Genomic DNA, 13,979 nt, shown 5'->3' with positions numbered 1-13,979 from the left:
GTCATGGCTTTAGGAAGGTTGAGAACCACTGTACTAGACCGTAGCACGTGCACAGGTACAGATAAGACATAAGAGCTCACAACACAGGAGATCTAGGAACAGGAATGGGAATAGCACTATCAGGAGTGTAGAGGGAAGGTGGGGAGCGGAGGGGAGGAAGGGGGAACCAATTGTGATGATCATCACATACTGCACCCCCTGCCCGGGGGGACAAACAACAGAAATCATGGGGAAAGGGAGACATCGGTTGGTGTAAGATATGGAAATAATAACAACTTATAATTATTATTATACTTATAATATAAGGGAAGGGGGGCAGAGGAGCTGACAGGAGCAGAATGCCTCATCTTTCTCAGCAATGGGTGGAATTGACTGTTTACTGTACAGTCAGCAGACCAACCAGTAACCCCCAACACCACAAGGTTCTTAGTGAGTTCCAACTTGACATCATCACCTACTCCTGGATTGTAAAACACAACGAAAAAAACACTGCTCTAACTGAGGCATTTTGCTGCTCTTCTTTGCTGGGATGGAGGAGTGGCTCACAATCTTTTTCCCATTCTCGAAGCTGATAATATAAATTTCATTTCTTTAAAAAAGAAGTACCTGTTTAATTACACAGTGTTGAGCACAAGTTAAATGACATATTCCCTTCTGAGTTGCAAGCAACCCAACTACAGAATTGCTTGAGGATTGGTTAAAACACTTCTAATTGAAAAATATAATTAAGCTCAGAGAAGTCAACTGTCTCTGAGCCAAATCCTCTCCTATCAAAGAATCTTTTTTTTGGTCTACATCAAACTGATTGAGTGACTTTTCAGGTTCATACATTTAAAAATAATTTGGGTGGTAGAGCCCTGAATTCCGTTTTCTTAATTCATGCCTTCACATAGCTACTAATTTACTAAAGCACTGATTTGGAAAAGATTTCTTAAACTGGAAAGTTAGAACCGCACCAAGGTTTTTGTGTTGTTGTTTTTTAATCATTTTATTAGGGGCTCATACAACTCTTATCACAATGCATACATACATCAATCGTGTGAAGCGCATTTGTACATTCATTGCCCTCATCATGCGCAAAACATTTCCTCTCCACTTAAGCCCCCGGCATTAGGTCCTCATTTTCCCCTCCCTCCCTGCTCCCCCCTCCCTCATGAGCCCTTGATAATTTATAAATTATTATTTTGTCATATCTTGTCCTGTCCAACGTCTCACCCACTTTTCGGTTGTCCATCCCCCCGGGAGGAGGTCACATATAGTTCTTTGTAATTGGTTCCCTCTTTCCAACCCACTCTCCCTCTACCCTCCCAGTATCACCTCACACCACTTGTCCTGTAGGGATCATCCGCCCTGGATTCCCTGTGTTTCCAGTTCCTATCTGTACCAGTGTACATCCTCTGGTCTAGCCAGACCAACAAGGTAGAATTAGTGTCATGATAGTGGAAGTGGGGAGGAAACATTTAGGAGCTAGAGGAAAGTTGTATTTTTCATCGTTGCTATATTGCACCCTGACTGGCTCATCTCCTCCCCGAGACCTCTCTGCAAGGGGATCTCCAGTGGCCTACTAATGGGCTTTGGGTCTCCACTCCACACTTCCCCCATCATTCACTATGGCACCAAGGTTTTTGTGATGGGACACAGCGATACAAGGATGGCTGGTGTCCCTCCTACAGTTTGAAAGTCAGTGCTACATGCATAAAGGGAACGTCTTGGCCACAGTGAGAAGGTAAAAGGGAAATACACTTAATTGTGCCTGAAGGAAAAGGATCCTGGGAAGACTTCATAAAGGGGATGATGTTGGAAGTGGCTGATGATGAGTGTGATAAGGATTTTATCAACTACAAACAAACTCACTGCCATCCAGTCAATGGCAACTCATGTCAACCCTGTCGGACAGGGTAGAACTGCCCCTGTGGGTTTCCATGACTGTAATTCTATGATAGTAGAAAGCCTCTTATTCCTCTCAAGGAGCAGCTAGTGGATTTGAGCTGCCAACCTTGAGGTTAGTAGCCCAACTTTAACCACTACCCCACCAGGGACCCTTATTAACTACAAGGTAAGTCAAAAATAATTGCTACTAGGGTTATAGTTCATATACACAGAGGTTCTTTCCAAATAAAAATACATTCAGACATGTCTCATGTCTCTGTGATTAGCGAATGGCTATAGACAAGTTGTCCTTAATAATATGCTTATTTTTGTGAGAGTGCATTAAAAAAAGAAACTATTTTTAAAAAGCAGCCTTGAACAAAGATCAGCTAGTTTAAATAACTACTCTTACCATCAACCTTTTAAGTGAGAGCAAAGCTAATATGATTTCATGTAAGGACTTGTAACAGAGCACGGATCTTGGATTTACCAATATGAGATCTTGAGAACAAGGTCCAATCAAAACAGTGATTTCTGAGGGCAGCTGCTGGGCCAGTTAAATTCCGGGCCGAGAGGTCAGCTCAGAAGTCATGGTGATGGTTTCCTGCGATGCCCAAAGGGGCATCTTAATAGATTTTTTTTCCAAAGGACCCAGGGAAATCACTGGGCTTATTAAGAAAACCTTTTAAGAAAATGGACAACTGCAGTGGTTTGGAAAAGGCCAGGAAAATTGAACTGAGGAATTTCCCCCCATTATGACAATGTACCTGCTCATTCAAAAAATATGTCACAAAAATAATGGAAACCATTATGAAACAAAAATATCAAAATGTGCAGCTGTTGTTTCTCAACATCTCCTCCATCAAGGTTGATGCCCTTCTAAGGCAGTGTTTCCATTTCTCCAACCCTTCCCTGAAAAATTCTGCACTTTGCTCAGTAGCAAGGTCTGTCCTATGAGAATTGTGTTGGGGAATTCTACCATCCAATAGCCCTGATATTGGCCCTTCCAATTCTTTTTGTTCCCCCAATGCAAAGAATACTTAAAAGAACACAATTTGAGTACTTCAAGGATGTCAAAGCTGTCGTTTCAATGGGGTGTAAACAGAAAAGACTCAGAATTCTTCAGAGAAGGTTTATGGAAACAGAAATGCTGCCTTTTGGAAATGCTGCCTTCAGGAGGGTACTGTCTGAGATGAAGGATTGGTTGAGAAACAGTAGCTTTACATTTATTTTTTTCAATAAGGGTTTCTAGGATTGTGTGGCTTTTTTTTAGTACTTATCCTCACTTATGAAGTAAAAAGGATATTCCACATGGATAGAAAACATGTATGGAAGAAGGATCGAGGCATGTTCATGAAGATGCAACTGTTGTGAAGTGGTTGCTGCTGGTAGGAGATTAACAGGGTATGAGGCAAGGAAAGTGGGCAGGGGTGGATCATGAAGTTATTTTATGATATACAAGCAGTTTAGATTTTACTCTGTATATGGCAGAGAGCTATTAAACGACGTTGAATGACATGAGTGTTTCAGAAAGATGTGTGTGTGGGGGGTGGGGAGGCGATGGTGAATGGGCAGCAACAGTGGTCACTGGGAGGGAGATTTTGAGAGATATTAGGCAGTACAGAAGACAGGAATAAGTGACTGTTGGCTGTGGGTAGTGATGCCCATATTCTGTTTGGATGGCCAGGTAGATGTACTGTCATATACTAAGACAGAAGCTTCTGGAGAAGGAGCAGAAATGCAGGAGAAACTAGTAAGTTATGCTTTATAGAGGTTGCACTTAAGGTAACCAAAAGCACTATGGTTATAACATACACAAGCACGTCAAAAATTGGTCTGGAGTTTGGATGTGATATAGATGGGAGCTAGATTCTAGTTGGTAGTTGAAATTCTAAATTTAATGAGTTTGTGTATAGTAAAAATAAGAGGACCAAAGCCAGAGCCTACCATTGTTTAAAGGGTAGGTTGAAAAGGAGGAATCATTTACACACACACACACACACACACACACACACACACTGAAAAAGATCAACTGAAAAGGCGGAAGGAGAATTGGGAGGGATTACTGGAAGGAAAGAGAAATTCAGTAAGGAATTGTCAACAACGTCAAATAACAGAATGTCTAGTAAGTGGTCACTGATTTGCACAGAGCAGGTTTGGGGCTGAGGCAAAGGGGAGGGGAGGAGGGAAGAAGTCAGGCTGCAAGAGTGGGCAGCATAGCATTGTGACTGAGGGGAGACTCTGGTGATAGATTCATTCATTCAGCTAATATTCAATGAACACCCGCTGTATTGGGGGTATTCACCGAACCCTGGGGATATAATAATGAACAACAACAAGTTTTCCTTACAAAACTCCCATTCTCAGATGACCTGGGTTTGAATCCTAACTCTGCCACTTACCTACTTGTGTGGCCTCAGTAAGGTATGAACCTACATTTTTGTTTACTGGCATGATTATAGTACCTAGCTCATTGGGCAGTTCTGCTCTGCCCTATAGGGTTGTGATGACTGGAAAGGACTCGACAGTAATGGGTGTTGGGTTATCTGTTAAGTAGACTGTCCAGTGACTTTTTCCAGAGACTTTTCTTTGATGGTAGTTAAAGGAGATCTGATTGTTGCTGACAATGTGGCCGGGATTAAGGGAGGGCATTTCCCAGAATGAGACAGCCCTGGCTTTTATGGATATGGGGAAAGAGGAAGTCAAGGTAAAGGGAAATGCATGGCACAGCATGAGCGGAGCGCATGGAACATAGGAGGGCTGGTGAGTGGCCATCAGGTAAACAGCTGCACATCAGATCTTTCACGTCACCAGAGACTCGGATAGGTGATGCAAAATGACCCTGATTTTGAAACAAATGACATTGCTCAGGAAGTCCCATGTTCCTTTATTTTTCACGATGTTCTTATAATCCTCATCTGTATGTAGAACGACCTTGTTCTCCTGGACTTTCCACTCTCCTGGCACTATGGCAATAGGAAGGAGGTTCTTTCTTCTCCAGATTCAAGGGTAATGGGTGTCGGGAAACACACAACCTGTAGAGGCAGACCTAAACTCAAATCCCATTCAATCCCCAACTAGTTTGGCTTTGGGCTGTTAACACAAGGTCAGTGGTTTAAACTCACCAGCTGCTCCGTGGGCAAACAAGAAGCTCTCTGCTCCTGTGAGCCTGACAGTCTGGGAAACCCTGGAGAGGGTTGCTAGGAGGCAGAATGGCCTCAAAGAACGGGCTTGCTTGCTGTTTGTAGCCCAGACATGGAGAGGATTATGTGCTACACATACGCGATGTCGCATCGCCGGGGTTATTTTGACTCTTAGTCTTACTCTTATGGAGGCAAGCACGAAATGCCTGTGGGTTATTTTTTCCATCAGAACAAAAATCCTGATGAGGTAAGAAATCCTGGCACGGAAGTCAATCTCGCTGCCACCATGAGATAGAAAACACAGGTGCGTTCCAAGTGTGGGAGTACCTTGCCCCCCCCCACCTCCTGGGGTGAGAGGGGAGGGGAAGATTTCAAAGGTCAATGGAAAGCTTAAAAACAAACCCATGTGTCAATTCCTACTCATGGAAACCCATGGGTTTCAGAGTAGAACTAGACAGGGTTCTCAAGGGTGACTGTGGGAGGGCTGGAATCACCCACACTCAATTAGCAGCTGAGTGCTCAATGCATTGTGCCACCTAAACGTGCCTATGAATGGCTTAAAAAAATAGGAATAAAAGAAAGCACCGATCACCACTGAGTTCATTCCCAATAGTAGCCACGCTATTGGGACAGAGTAGAGTAGAATTGGCCCCGAGGGTTTGCAGAAGCAGACTGCCATATATTTGTCCTGGAAGCTGCTGGTGACTTTTGTGTTACTTGTATGTTGAGTGCTTCACTACTGTGACCCCAGGGTTCCCTCATTGATAGTTTAGGACACGAAATGCCCTGAGCTGTGCAGTAGAACGGCCAGGCAGGCAGCTACAGGGAATGGCTGGAGGAGCTTTGAGCGGGGAGATTCTTTGCCTTTGTCCCTATCAGGAGATAAAAGAAGGGCAGGACCGCAGGGGACAGAGGCAGACGTGCTCAGAAATAAGCGTAGCAGGACTTGACCGCTGATTTGTGGTAAGGTGGGAAATGAGAGGAGAGTTCCAGATGATGTTGACTGTGTCCACAGGACAGTTGGAATGGCGGATGAGGGGAGAGCATCAGGGCAGTAAAGCACATGTCATGCACCGGTGGACACCGGTGGACACCGGTGGACACCGGTGGACACATCATCCATGTGCCTGTTCCTAGTTGGTCTGTCCATTCTGATCTTGTAGAGCACTTGAGACACAGAGCTGCACCAAACTGGCTACGCAGTCATGTGTGGGACCCCAGAACCTGGGATTAGAAGACCTCTGGATTCTGACTTACCTTCTGCACACCCCTGAACCCCATCAGTGCCTCGTTCCTCCTTCCTATTAAGATCGGCTGGTGTGATTGCCACTGACCTGCTCTGCCAGGGACAAAGTTGGTGATGGGCATGGAGCTCCTTGTCTGAAAGGGACTGTGGTGCAAGCACAGCTGGGTTGTCCACACAAAGGGCTTATAATGCTCAGAGGGTTATTAAAGATCCCACTGAGCTTTTCATCGGACAGGAGGCGGGTAGGGAGTGTTTTCATCTAAGGATCAGGCTGGATGCCAGCGAATGGAATTGCACTCGCTCTGGGAACGGTCCTTCAACCACCCTTCTGCTGGCTTTGTGCACCTCTCCCTTCTGGTTGCTGGTGCTCCACAGCTCTGCTCTGCTCCTCAGCAGTTGGCTTGCCCCCACCAGGCCCACCAGGAAGGGATTGCATTTATGGAGAAGAGAGAAAAGGCACTAACTAGGCCTGAGAGACACGGGCTGCGATGTTCTGGGACATCGGGACACTGCAGGGGCCTGCGCAGGCAAGGTTATCATTGTTCCTCTCTCAACCATCCACACGTGATGTTACCTGTGGCATTTCAATAGCAAAGGTTAAGTTTTGAGTCTGTTTTGAACCTACTGGCTTTGGGTCACAGGCAAAATGACAGGGAAGTGTTATGGGTGATGTCTGCCTGGGGTACTCATGCCCCACGGGCAAGCAGCTTCTGCTGTGACACGGAGGCTCACCACTAGTGCACATTGCTTTCCCACACGAACCACGCTGTGAAACGCCTTGTTGCCTTCTACGTGGTAGATGGAAAATGATGGGAAAGTTCTTATGAACCATACCCTGAACCTCAGGGCTCTCTTCTGGTGGCTGTGGAGATGAATTCAGTCATTAACTAATGCAGAAAGAGAGAAAAGGCTCATGTTTCCGGGGGTGGGGTGGGGGGTGGGGAAGCTAGTGTGGGAGACCCGTGTGGTCTTCCCTGAAGGGTCAACATGATTAGACACAGTCTCTAGGGATGACACAGGACCTTGGTATGACTCCTCTATTTCCGGGAACCCACACGCTGAGGGTAAAGAATTGGAAGGGGAGAGCTAGGTGGGGCTTCTGGCAGGCAGGAGAGTGTGACCAGATGCCGTCCAGTTGATTCTGAATCAGAGTGACCCCTTGTATGTCAAAGAGAGCTGCATTCCGTAGGGTTGCCCATGGCTGGTTTGGGAGGGAAACATATCACAAGGCCTGTCCTCTGAGGCACCTCTGAGTGAGTTTGAGCCTGCAACCTTCTTGGTTCAAAGCTAAGTAGATAGGCCATTTGCACCATTCAGGGACTCCACCCTGCACCCCCACCAAAGGGATTTCCTTGAGGTCATTGGGTCTGTCTGATCTGGCCACTTCGGAGAACTCATCTCATGCCCGGGCAATCGAATTAAGGCAGAAACGTGTGAAAGAAGAAAACTAAGAAGGAAGAGAATGATTTGGATGAAAAAGAGAGCTCTACAGTCCCCAGTCTCCATGGGACAATCCAGGCAATTAGCATCATTTAATTCCAAAAGTTTATGTCCCATCTCCCAGTATGAAGACTAGAGCCTGAGGTCTTCAATGATTATGAACGGTCCAATGAAAAACCACTTTTCTCTGGAAACTCTCACCTAGTCACACTAAAATGTTAAGAAAAGAAGAGTCCATAAGGAGCCATCTCAGCTACACCTATTGGTATGAGTCCTCCTCCACCTGAGACCAGAACAACTAGGTGGCGCCTGGACATCCTTCTGCAGTGTCTCACCAGGAGCACAGTGAATGAATCCTGTAAAAAGGGAGCCGCATGTACAACCAAATGTCAGATTCTTTAAGCACCCAGACTCACAGGACTAAACGGCCACTAGAGTCCCTGCTGTTGCAGTTCTGAGTTGCTCTTCAAATCAAACCATCCCTTTGAATGTCACCTTTAAACTAACAATGTAGCACCCCAAAGAACAAAAGATGATTATCTTTGAGTATCCCAGTTTTACAAAACAGACAGCGTGAGCCCTAGAAGACCAAAAGGTCAACAGCTATTTGGAAGCAGAGATGTGAGGACTGGGGGTGGGGAGGTGGGGAGGGGGAGTTTTGTCAATGGAAGGGAAGCAGCCGGACAGAAATGAGAATGTTGACAAAGTGGGAAGAATGCCACCACCATCACTGACAAGCATGTCATCTGGCTGTGTCCATATTTATCTTCACTCTCTGTTCTTTCTGTCACTCAAAACTCATGACCATGGTGTCAATGCCAACTCACAGTGACCCTATAGGACAGAGGAGAACCACCTCTGCAGGTTTTTAAGGCTGTAACTCTTTACAGGAGTAGAAAGCCCCATCTTTTCCCTGCATTCTTTCAGTCAATCCTCACAAAAGATTATAGTAAAGTATCCAATCCTTTTTCCAAACTCTCTTGAGAAAGCTTCTCTGTTCAAGTGAGTGATTGCCTTTCCTCTCCCTCAAATGCTTTTGCATTCTTCCTGCAAATCCGGCTTCTCTGATGTTCATGCAGCCATGGAAGTCCAAGTCGGTATGGCTCAGAGCCCAGAGAAGGGAAAGCAGGGTTAGAGGGAATGGAACAAGGTGGAGGAGGGACTGTCATCTTCTGATAAATTCAGACCGCACCCTTTGTCAGTCAGCATGACAGGGAAGCATCCCAACAGCCACTAGTAGGTGTCAGGAATGTGAGATGAATCCTTCCAGTGGTTTCTTCATTGAGTTTTCTTTTTCACTTACATAAGGATGGAGTGAGCTATGGAGGGATACAGTAAGGTGCACAGGCCCTACACCTGGGGCATGGATGATTTAGAGCCTAAGAAACCAGGAGGTTCGGATGCAGTGGTGTGGCTGCGGAAGGAAGAACACTAAGTGCCCTGAGCAGTTGGCACAAGTACAGGCTTAACTAGCTCTATAGTAAATCAGATTGTAGGGAAGCAGAGAAGGGGCTAAATTTCAACCTTTATGTAGGTGTCTCCTCAGGTTAAAGCAGTTGCCGTTGAGTTGATTCTGAATACATATCGGAGTAGAACTGTGCTCCATAGCAGTTTCAGGGTTGATTTATTAAAGGCAATTTTCCAGGTCTTTCCTCTGAGGTGCCTCAGGGTAGACTCAAGCCTCTCACTTTTCTGTTAGCATCACCCAGTGACCACAGATATCTCTAGACAATTGCATATCAGCACCATCACACTGCGATGGTATGGGAAAAGGCAAAGCAAATTTGGGGAGTTCATGCAGTTTATTTCTTGCTGGTAAATGTTAAGAAAGGAGCTGCCAGGTGGTTCTCTTCATGTGAAGGTTTCATACTAGTGACTAAACAAAGTCACAAGGAACAGAAGGTGTCTGCCTCTATATTTGGTTCCCTTTCACCTTTACTTCTGCCACCTCATTTCCAGCCCTTCTGTTACATATTTCTTTTCATACATCGCTGTAGTTGTCCATGCCAATCGTCCCCAAAGTAGCAAGGTGCAACGGAGAGGATGCTGGCCTTGGAGAACCTGGGTCCATTGTATTGTATGACCTTGGAAAAATCTCCTCTCTCCCACCCCCCACCCCACTGCCGTTTTCTCATCTGTAACATGATAATCATACTCTCAGTCTACCTATCCAATCAGAATGTTGTAAAGACAAATGTATGGAGGCAATGTCTCTTCCTAGGTCACCCCTCTTTGCATTTTCCCACCCTCTGATTTTTAAAGTTCTTCACACTGTTGTTATATAGGAAAGCATCTATTTCTCGCTTCCACTAAGCATGAATTACACAATCTGCTGTGAAGGTGTTCTTCTCTGGAGAGTGATCCGTGCATTCATCCCAGGATCAAAGCCCCCTCCTCTAGAGCTGGCACCTCAAGCAGAGGTAGCACTTCCTGGGACAAGTCAATGGATCCACATCTTGAAGTGTGTGCAAGGCCAAATGCAGTGGGCATGAGTAGCCTTCCTTCTGGGATTCCACCCCTAGGACTTTTGTGACCACCTGTAGCTGTCCAAGCCTTTACTCAATGATCTCTGGTGGCACAGTGGTTAAGCATTGTTCGTTCAAACCCATGAGCCACTCCACAGGAGAAATATGCGGTGATCTGCTTCTGTAACGTTTTCAGCCTTGGAAATGCTATCAGACAGTCCTACTCTGTCCCATAGGCTCACTATGCGTCAGAATTGACTTTGGTTTGGGGTTTGGAGACAAGGATGCATTAGCATGTAAATTCTTTGAGAGTAAGACTTTGTGTTGTTTTAGAACGATTGTGTCTTTAACTCCTAGAACAACGTTGGTTCTCAGGAGGCATTCAATACTGTTTGAATGAATGAAAGGTAGGAAAGGAGGAAGAAAGAGAGGGAGGAAGAAAATCAGTAGAAACAATGGAAGATGTGTGCCCTGCCTAGAATCTTCACATAGCCACGAATCAGAACTATTTCCACAGCCTCCAGTCAACCCTTGTGATCATTTTCAATGCCAGCAGACCAGCTTCCACAAGATTTGCCAATAAGTTTACCCTGAGAAGAAATAAAGACAAGTAAGACTTTTGTTCTCTCTCTCCCACACTGCCACCACTATCATGAGTCAATAGAAAAGCATATGAATAAATAAGCATATATTTAATTATTAAGTAAATTCTATAGTAAATACATTAAAAATAGGTTATACAATCCACTGAATAATTTTATGGAAAATTTACATCAATTTGAGATGGATCCCCTTATTCCCACCGGATCCAAGTAATCGTGCTTCCCAAACCATCTCTATTATTTGTATAAAAATTATATGAATATGTTCATCCCAGATTCTGAGGGAGAGTCTGTGGAAAGTGTTTCCTCCCCTCCCTCCTTGTGATTGTGTAAGAGGACTACAAGGATAGTATTCCGTCCTGAACACAAGTTTTAAAAGCAATCCAATGTGTGTGTCAGCATTCAATCAGAATACAGACGCTGTATTCTGGGAATGTTTAATGTGAAATTGTTCACTGGGCTTTCATCTAGTGGTTAACCACTGAAAGGGGTGAAAGAGGCCTTTGAGGTATAACATGTGTCACAATTGCTGAGAGCAACTTCGAACCCATAGGGTTGAGGGGAAAAGGACAGGCCTTGCGGAGGGTCCCTGTGGGGCTGCGCCGAGCTCTGACTGCCGTGGAGGGGCCCCTGCAGCAGTGATGAGGAAATCAGCTGGGGGACAGCCTAGAACGGTGGCACTGCCTACCACAGCGGTGAACAGGTTAGAGACCCCTGCATACCGCATGACCTCTTGCTGATTTGTGGAAGGTTTCTAGATAAGATAAATAATCACACATCTGTGTGCACCGGGATTAGGAAAGGTTCTAACCAACTTTGAAGGCTAATGTCAAAGTAGGCAAGACAGAAACAAACAAACAAACAAAAAACAAGATTCAACATTCAAAACGTTTGTGTGTAAGTAAGTGGGGTAGCCCACTGTGTAGTGGGCCATTTTATTAGGCACTAGTGGGCCCCAGTATACAACCTGAGAGAAAAAGCAAAAGCAGCAACAACAACAAAAATTGACACTGTTTTGCCTCCAGACACAATTTTTATGGTGAGGAGAAGCATTTTTGTAGAGAATGCTGGAGTTAGTAGAATGGATGTGTGTGTGTGTGTGTGTGTGTGTGTGTGTGCGTGCATGTTGTGTTATGTTGTGCTGAGGCCTGATGAGCAGTCAGATGGAAGAGGGAACTGAAAACTCTAGTATCTCATGAGGTCAGACAGCTAATGAGAAATGCTAGAGGGTTTCCTCTAGAATAGATACTGTCTAAAGGCATAGAGATTTAAATATATTAAAATAAAAGAGCAACAACAAAAAACCTCTGCCAGCCAAGTAAAGCTCATTCCCCGGCTGGGCTCAGCCGCAGCACCCAAGTTTAGTCTCTATGAGGAAGAGCCCCTAGAGCCTACATGTCAGTCTGAAAAAATCTGCCTTCACTCCGTCTGATGGGGAGCTAATGACGATGAGTACAAGAATGCAGAAAGTGTTCTAAAACGGATTGTGGTATGGAAAAGACACACCAGCCTGTGTGATTGTGGGGTGTCAATGGGATCAGCTTTCAGCCATCAGAGACCCAGAACAATCATATCATTGTGAATGAGGGGGAGTGCAGAATAAAGACCTAAAGCCCATCAGTAGACAATAGGACATCCCCTCACAGAAGGGTCACAAGGAAGAGACTAGCCAGTCAGGGTGCAGTATAGCACCAATGAAACATACAACCTTCCTCTAGTTTTTTAATGCTTCCTCACTCCCCCCCCCCCCCACTATCATGACCCCAATTCCATCTTACAAATCCGGCTAGACCAGAAGACCAGAGCATGTACATAGGTACAGATAAGAGCTGGAAACACATGGAAGCCAGGACAGCTAAACCCCTCAGGACTGATATTGAGAGTCGCGATACCATGAGGATAATGAGAAGATGGAGGGAGAAAGGGGGAAACAATCACAGTGATCTACATACAACCCCCTCCCAGGGGGCGGAAAACAGAAAAGTGGGTGAAGGGAGACATCTGTCAGTGTAAGAAATGAAATAATAATAATAACTTATAAATTATCAAGGGTTCATGAAGGAGGGAGGGAAAAAATGAGGAGGTGATACCACGGGCTCAAGTAGAAAGAAAATGTTTTGAAAATGATGATTGCAACACATGCATGGACTGTAATAAAAGTTGTACAAGCCCCTAATAAAATGATTAAAAAAAAAAAACTAACTGTGGTGATGATTGTACAACTCTTCTTGATGTGATTGAGCTATTGAATTGTATTATATGTGAATTATATGCCAATAAAACTGGTGGGGGAAAAAGAGAAGATTGGATGTGGTGGGCAAAAACCTATCTTTGTCTATTTTAACGAAAATTCCTGTATGTTAGACTAAATTGACATATTCGTTCTATGGGACATGGACACTAGGGGAAGAATGGTCTATCAGTAGAAATAGCTAATAATAACATGCCCAGAACAATTGAACTAGAATGTTTAATGTGTGAGTGAGGGTAGGGAGGGGTTATCAGTCTAACACATTGCTATTTTAATAGCACCCTAGATGATTCAACATGCAACCAGGTGGAGAACTGTTCTAGGTGGGGCAAGTAGATTGACATGTGGGGTTGGCAATGAGAACATGGAAGTCCATTCAAGATAAATGATTTGTCAAAGACCACAATGGCAGCTGTTATTTTTTAGACAAGCTTCTTGGATTGTGTATTACAACTAAGCCTTCCTAGTGATCTTTCCTATGCTCTTATTCAGTCTAGAATTCTACTGAGCAGTTGCTTCTAGATTACAGATTCTCACTTTGAAAACACAGTTTTGGGTTTGTAAATGTTAGGGGAATTGAAATGTTTAAAGCAAAGGTTCCAGGTAGATGCCATCACCCAGAGAAAAATGCAGAGAAAGGGTGTGTCTCTTGAAGTGATCTAGGAGGTCCATCTCTCTGAACGGGTTGGCTCACAGGGATGTGGCTGGGTACTCTGTTGGCCTTTGACCAGACTGTTTTTCTGGTAGTCCCTTTCAGGGAAACTCAGGGTTACTACAGAAGGGTATAGAAACAAGTGGTTCAAGCTAATTAGTGTAAGAGTCCCCTGGTGGTGGGTGGAGCAGATAGCGTAAAGAACAGACACTTGTCTATATGCCCTTTGCCTCCTACTTCTTTCCTCTATTTCTTTGCAGCTTCCTCCTATCCCAATACCATGTTCAGCCTTCATTCTGGCTTCAGTAGTT

This window comes from Echinops telfairi, unplaced genomic scaffold (assembly GCF_000313985.2).
Source record: "Echinops telfairi isolate 266 unplaced genomic scaffold, ASM31398v2 ScPeMD7_1957;HRSCAF=2489, whole genome shotgun sequence".
Lineage (NCBI taxonomy): Eukaryota > Metazoa > Chordata > Mammalia > Afrosoricida > Tenrecidae > Echinops > Echinops telfairi.
Note: the sequence above shows the minus strand (reverse complement) of the source record.